We start from the raw sequence: 7,500 nt of genomic DNA, 5'->3' as shown, positions 1-7,500 counted from the left end.
AGAGAGAAAATAAAAAGCAGTTTCAGTAGAGTCAGGGTGGGAAATCTCCAATTAGCACCAATTAGCGAAGTTGCTTCCTACAGCAGAATTCTGGGGACAGAAGAAAAAAAAATAATCTCCCAGAATGCCTGGTTGGAGCATTTATTTACCAGGTGATGGGACTCCCAAAGAATAACTTGATGAGGATTTGCGCCTGTGGGACCTGAATACAGATACTACTTGAAACTTGCCTGCTCGATTTGACTGGTCAATCATAGGCTGTACTATTCTTCTTCTGGCATTAATAAACCTGCAACAGAATACAAAGAATAGAAGTCCTTTCATCAGCTCACTTCTGTGTTTTGAGAACACCTTTGCTTTAAAACTGACAGGATTTTAGCATGGTGTGGCAATGTGTTTTGCTCCGCATTGCTTTTTTTTTTTTTTTCACAGAGCATAATTTCACTTTAAAGGATTTTCCTCTAAGTGCTCAAAATTGTAACCGGTAACACGCTTATCTTACTAGCCAGCTTAAAGCTGGATTTGCCAGAAGGCTTTGAACAAGTAAATGCGACCGAAAACTTGTGTTAAAAGACAATTGTTTCTTTAACTTCTTTGAGTGGCTTGGAACCTGGTTAAAGTTCACAGGCTGGGAGACTTTTTTTTTTTTTTTCCCCCTTTCCATCCTAGGGATCCAGCTACCCTTGCAGCTGGCCATAAACGAGGACCAGGCTTTGCCACTCCGTGCTTTCACAAGGTATCGTTAGGTCAGCAAAGCCATCAATTAGGCTGTCTGAAGTTTTATCACCAGCGCAGCAGCAATAAGTGCCGGCCCAGAAAGACTTCTGCTCTTCTGCAACCCCTGCAGTTGGGGCCTGTGCAGGCGGGGGTCGTGCGGAGGTCAGTGCCAGCCGGGAGCGACCTCTGCGCTGAACGAGCGGGGACACCCCGCACAAGGCCACCGCCCGCCCTGGCCCAGGCACCTTTCAACCCGTTAGAAACCCCCAGTTGCAAGTACATGTGGTTAATATTAGGCCCAAAATATCTTTTTTTTTTCCCCTCTCAAACCAGGGTGGTTGCTGAGGCTTTTGAGCACCGGTAAAGGCAGTTAGTTGGCTGCGGGGCCTGGATTTAATTTTGTTGGTAATCCAAAAATAACTGCTTGCATATTTCTTATTAGTGTAATGCGCAGCGATCCACATTGGCACAAGCTAAGCCAAATTAATTTCACTAAAATAATTTTAAAACTCGCCTATTCACGGAGTTTCTTTCAAAACAGGGCAATTTTCCATCACTCATGAGCCACGCTTGTTTTTGTCCCCCCTCTTTGTGTTTGAGAACACTTTGGAGCCTTCGTGCAGGTTTTGTGTGCTATTTCCCAGCTCAGGCTTTCCGCTGGTGACCCTTAAGGAGTGCTAATGAAGTTGAATACTAGTGTTTAATCCTCTTCAGAAATACTAACATGCCCATCATCCAAAACAGCCTCCAATAATTGCCATTGGGCCCGATCCAACGCCTAGTGAAGTCTTTCAGTCAGTTAACTGAAAACTAAGTTCATCTGCTCATTTAGTAAATTGCCAGCCTTTATATAGCATCAACTCTGCAAAGCCTTTTGTTGCGCTTCCCTCCCTCCCTCCCGCCCCCCGGTTAAATTCCTCTGCAGATAATAAAAGACAGTGGCACACCTTCGATTGCATCTTCTGTAATCACAGTCGTGGAAATTTCATTAGACAGATGCATAAATGCTACAAGTAACACTAAAGGGCTCTTTTGCATCTCTCTGTTTACATCCAAAAGACATTCTTTATTCTTTAGGAAAAGTATAATTCAGTTGTCAGAAATGTCATCCTGCCTCAGAATTAGTCATGACTTCAGGTATTAAAATAAAAACTCAGACGCAGTCAATGTACTTGTTTATTCCCTTCTGACTGCGGCACAGCAAAGGCATCTCCTACCCCAGTGCTGTGATTTCAAGGTGTTTTTCTGTCCTCAAAGACGAAGGTCCCCGATAGGATTTAATTTGCTGAGCTACTTCCCAGTAACATTACCGCACTGACCAAATGGAGCCTGACCTGAACCTCCTCCATCCAGCATGCCTTTTATCAGCTAAAGTTAAGGCCAATAGAGATTAACAGGAAAGCCTGATAAGACTGTTTTCTCTTCTCTTATGAGCTTCTAATGGCGTATACAGATGGCAAGGTTTTAAAGAATGGAATGAATGCTTATTTAGGCCTGTAAAAAATCACAGACAACAGAAACACCCCCCACACCCACACGCTTTCCGTCTTACTAACCCCTTTTCTTCAATCAGGCCACTCTTCAGGGAAACCAAATTGCTTTTTCGTTTCTTATTTAAACCCCAACCACTTTTATTATTTACATCTGGTGGTCCCCTTATTTATGTCCCTCTCCACTTCCCTGCACACACACCCCGGCTGGCAGGGCTGCGAAGCATTATGGGCCTTGGCTCTCAGCGGGAGAACTCGACACTGTCTTCAAACAAATAATTAAGGGGAAGGTTAAAGGTTCACCCAGAGGTCATATCTTTGGATACTCCTCAGAAAGTTTACATTAGTAAGAAATGGGTGCCCTCTGAAGTGTTCTTTCAATGGGCTCGCACAACAAGGCAGAGCATTAAGAAAAATCTAAGTCCTGAAGGGTTTCAGGTGACAACTGCTTTACCTCCCTGGGCAGGAGACTGGGATACTCCGCTCCAACTTTACATATTCCACAGCCATCACAGCGTCAGCCTTGTGGGCTGGATATTGAAAACCCAATCTTGCCCAGCCCTTCACTCCCAAAAGAGCTTGGCCTTATTTTATTCTGATGATGTGAATAAAACCAGCCTTTCACTGTGACCTCCGCATAGAGGCAATTCACTAGTTGTTTTGGAAATGAGAGTTAAAGCCCTAACAGTAAGTCCCCCAATCTTTGCTTCCCTACAGGAACAGTGACAAAAGTGGTCACACTTGTCCAGTAAATCTTGCAAAAAATAGCACTTGGATTTGATTTCTGATTTCATTATTTCTTCATTTTTCTTTTGCACATGTGCATAACTGCAGGTGCAAATGACACTCTCTAGACCAGCAACACTTTGTCTGAAGAGAAGATACACTGTCATGTACTTAGAAAGATATAGGAGCACAGAGGCTTTAGGCATCCAGATAATTTTGAAATTCCATTTCTACAGCTCCTCTGAAAAATCCTGTCCATAAATAGCATCGGTCATACCCACCAATGGGTGTGTCTGAAACACTACATATGAAATAATTTATATTTGTGAAATTGCAGGTGCAAAACAAATATACATTTCAGGTGAAGTTAAAAATCAGATCCTAGTTTCATTAGCAGTAGCTACATCATGTAGCACATCCTCAGCACAATTGGTAGACAAGGGCACAGAACGCAGTGTTTGTGGATCACAGCCTTTTGCACCGCACTTCTGTTCCTGTGTTGCAGAGACACTGTGTTGTTATTTTGGCACAAAAGTCTTCAAAAGGCATTAAGAGACAGGTGAAAAAAAGAGAACACCAATGCCACTATTTCCAGCATTATTTGGAACGCTATAAAGGAAGAATTCACAGCTCTGTTCCTGACACTAATTGCCTGCCTTGTTCATACCCTTCACCCTGAGGCCAAAGATTGAATGGCCTGAAAAGATGAGTAAAATCTATCAACAAGGCATGGATTTCTTTGCTACTCCGTCATTAATTTCTACTAATTTCTATTATTTGGATGATAGTAGCAGTTAGAGGACCCGAAGCTCAGTCTTACTCCACCCTATGCTGCACAAGCACACCGTCCAAGAGAAATCAGCATCCGAACAGATTTCCAGGCAAAGCCTGTAGGAGAGGAGAGATGCCTTCTCCCTGTTTGCAAAGGGGAACAGAGACAGAAGGAGATTAAGTGACAAGGCCAAAGTCATACAAGAGATCTTTGGCAGAGCCACACACCCAACATAGATTTCCTCAGTCCTCTTTCAGTGCTCCTACAATCTGCTATCCATATGCTATCTTTCCTTTGTTCCCTCAGCTTAGCAGTCAGGCACACTGGCAGGGGACTGCAGAGAGAGCTCACATTGCCACTGTTTGTGCCTTACCTGCTGTGTAGATAAAGAGGGGTCATCAGCCTCCAGGGCTGTGAGGCGATACCTTCACAAACTCTACATTCATATGGTACTTGGTCCTCATTCCAGAATGATAAATGAGGTGTGCAATGTTGAGAAATACATGCCATTGACATAGTATGTTTAATGAAAATCTCACTTCCAGCATTTTGCAAGTGACAGATTACCGACCTCGCTTATTCAAACAATAGCCATTTGAATCAAAAGAAGGTTTTTTGCATCTTGTATTTTTCTTCAACTGCTACCTAAAGCAGCCACATTTATTTCCTGTAGCCAGGGTCTGTCTTTGTCACACAAGTATTTCAGGTAACTTTTGTGGGTCAATTTATGAGAGCACAACGAACAAGATTTGGCTCAAAATACACAACAATATGGACTTCCAAAAGAATATATTTAATTTCTATCTGCTTCCAGCAAAAACCAGTAGAGCAGTAAAGGTATACTAGTGAATATGCAGTGTAGTCTGGTGATTTGGTAGCCCTAGTCCTAATTGGTTCCTACCATTGCTAATTAGCATGACAATATAATCTAAACATATGCATTTAATTGCATCTCTTCAAATAGAGCCTTGGTTTTCTTTGTCCAAAATAAACATGTATTCTGTATTTTATAGGAACTCCTGTAATTAACCTTCTTTAAATATTTATCATATTTTATCTCAAGTTATATCAAATGACATTAAACTCACATAATACAATTTAATTTTATAATAAATAACATTCAGATAAAATCGCAGAGAGATATTTCTGCAAAGTGCAAGAGAGAACAAACAGCAAATAGAGATCTCTTAGTCTGCTTGCTGAAGCCTGGCACATTCAAAAATAATTTTGTTGTTGTTTCCACTGTCTTTTTTATATGTACTGTACATGTATTTCAAAACACTGTGAGTGTTCCATAACTGAATCTGAGTAAGATTAGTTATTGAAATGAACTGTTAGTGGCTGTACTGATTGGTAATCAGAATTAGAAACGTCTCCAGCTTTACTCTATGGCTATCACGGAAAATTCACTTTAAGTACGTAAGGTCACTACAGGTCTTGTTTCAGAAGGATGACTTAGGAAACTACAATTCATCCCCAACTTCTAATCTGAACTCAAGGAGAGCGTGGTATTTAACTCCAGTCACTTGTCTATGCATCTAATATATTCTGTGAGATGAACCGGCGTAAAACTAAACCAGTCCCTCACAGCAGATTAGATTGCTCCTTCTGAGAGGCTGACGAACAACATGGGGCCACTAGGTACAACTCAACTTTTCAGTACCAGTCTTCAGTCAGGATTTCCACTTAAAATATCCATCCCAGAAAATGGGGTGTTAAAGTATTGCATTTATTTAACAAACCAGCCACTGTATAAATGGGTTCTAAATTGTTTATGTGAAAAACAGAGAAATAAACAAGTTTGTGAGAAGAATTCACTATCAGTTCTCTAAAAGGATTAATGACAAGGAAAGTTTTGCCTCAATTTAGATTTCAGCCTAAGAAGACATTTCTGCTCTTTCGCTTGAAAAGAACAATACTGAATGAACATTGCCACAGGCTTAGTCATAGAAATAATAAAACCAAAAGTAACAAGAACAATAATGCAGGGTTAAAATTGTTTACTTTATGTCATCTGAACATAAAGCCTAATTTTCAAAATTTTTAGGTAACCAGAGGAACAGTCTAGAAAGATTTTTCAAAAACCTGCCAAATCTAGATGAGAACCTTGTCTCTGATTAAATGTCAGTAAACGGGAGCTGAGCTTGAAGAATAAATGGAGTTTAAGCACCTGCTTCAATGTTTTGCTGAGTAAGAGCTTAAGAATGCATTCTAAAAAATAAGCAAAATGTTTTCACCTTGGATGGGAAAACAAATCTTTGCCTAAATGACACTTCAGTATTTGGACTATGAACATGTCAGCGTTTAGCTCAAGAGTATATACTACACTGATCCCTTGTTGCCCAAGAATGCCCTAATTTGGAAGGGAAAATAACCAATTAAATATTATAACTAAGTCACAAAAAATATTTTCATAAGTAACCTAGAAAATTACATCTTCCCCAGGCTGAAAGAATAATGTCAGAAGTCTTGAGTAGATCAGAGCAGTCTGAAAGAATGCATTAGAAAAGACTAATTTGTAGAAACACTTTTATCAATATACACCCCCCTGCCTTTATAGCAGTCTTTGTCTATCACCCAAACTTTTATCTGAGCAAGTAAAATCCAGTTATCTTAGTGTGTTTAACTTTTCCCTCCAACTTGTATTCAAAACTGACAGAATTAGGTTTAGGCATCCTTCTGTATGCGTGTGTACAAAAATAGTTGAAAAAGCCCTTGTTTATGCTTCACTGAATCTATGCCGCACCTGGTTACCAACTCTTATTTGCAGCATTCCTTATAGGAAATTAAAAAAGCTGAGTTAGTCACCTGGACATGAGCCATCTAAACAAGGCTTCCCTAAGTCATGAATATTGAGAAATCGAGTCACTTACATGCTTGGTTTTGAGAGGAAGAGGGAGGGTGAGGAAGGTTCATTCCCTGACAAAACTCTACATAGTTTTGGACAGCCTTGTTAGAGAAGGGGGGTTTATGGTCTGTTTAAACCGATTTTCTTAAGCTAATTCAGACATCTCACATCTGTCAAAGGTGTAATTCAGAGGACCTAAGTCAGTATCCACGTTTGGTGGAGAGAAGGCTCCAGAAGATAACAGATAGCAAGTAAGCTGGGTGCCTGAGGCAGCCCGAGGCAGGCACTAACCGTCCCGAAGACCTCTGCCGCATCTTGTATGTTTATGTTGGAACTCCTAAAAATACGTTACACCACTTGGAGTTGCCAATTGTTGGAAATCATGAATTTGCCCATCCTGTAACTGTGACACTCTCCCAAAAAACCAGAGACTTAAACAGCACTCTTCTCAGTGTTTACTTTGCAAACTTTTCAGTTATTGCACCACACTGTTAAACTGCTCTTCTCAGCCACAAAATCTAGAAACTTACTTGAAAAGATTCTCACGTAACCATTGTCTCCTGGAGCTGGGACCTCGAGTTAACATGAAATAACTTGAGCCTTGTGATAAAATCATGAGAATTGGCAAGACGGGCACCTATTCACCTCAGAGAAAATCCACCTCGTTAAACATGTAACTCTCGGTTACCAGGTTACCTCTTGGGAGTGCAGGGAAACTGTTTGGCTCTGCCAAGCAGGGACCTGGTGTGTGTCACGGGAGCACCTGCGCTGCAGCACAGGCCCCGGGAGCCACCCTGCCTTCGCTCCCGGGGCAGGGGCTGGCACGCCAGACCCTTTCCCCACGATGAAGGCAGCCATCCAGGAGGCCCTGGTTGCAGTTGGGGCACCCTGGTGCTTCCCACGAACCTGGAAGCCCCATGGCCCCACCTGGCTCCTCTGCCCCACTG

At 41.6% G+C, this 7,500-nt stretch overlaps 1 long non-coding RNA gene across 1 annotated transcript in view; it reads right to left on the bottom strand.

Moving 5' to 3' along the window:
* Positions 1–230, bottom strand: part of LOC104460634 — a 6,541-nt gene extending 6,311 nt beyond the window's left edge. The window contains exon 1 of the long non-coding RNA XR_727564.1: positions 150–230. This is a non-coding gene — a long non-coding RNA (uncharacterized LOC104460634). The remainder of the gene's footprint in view (positions 1–149) is intronic.
* Positions 231–7,500: the final 7,270 nt, after the last annotated feature.

This window comes from Pterocles gutturalis, unplaced genomic scaffold, assembly GCF_000699245.1.
Source record: "Pterocles gutturalis isolate BGI_N339 unplaced genomic scaffold, ASM69924v1 scaffold42987, whole genome shotgun sequence".
In the NCBI taxonomy this organism is placed as follows: domain Eukaryota; kingdom Metazoa; phylum Chordata; class Aves; order Pterocliformes; family Pteroclidae; genus Pterocles; species Pterocles gutturalis.
The sequence above is the reverse complement of the archived record's forward strand: the minus strand, read 5'-3'. Positions and strand labels throughout refer to the sequence as shown.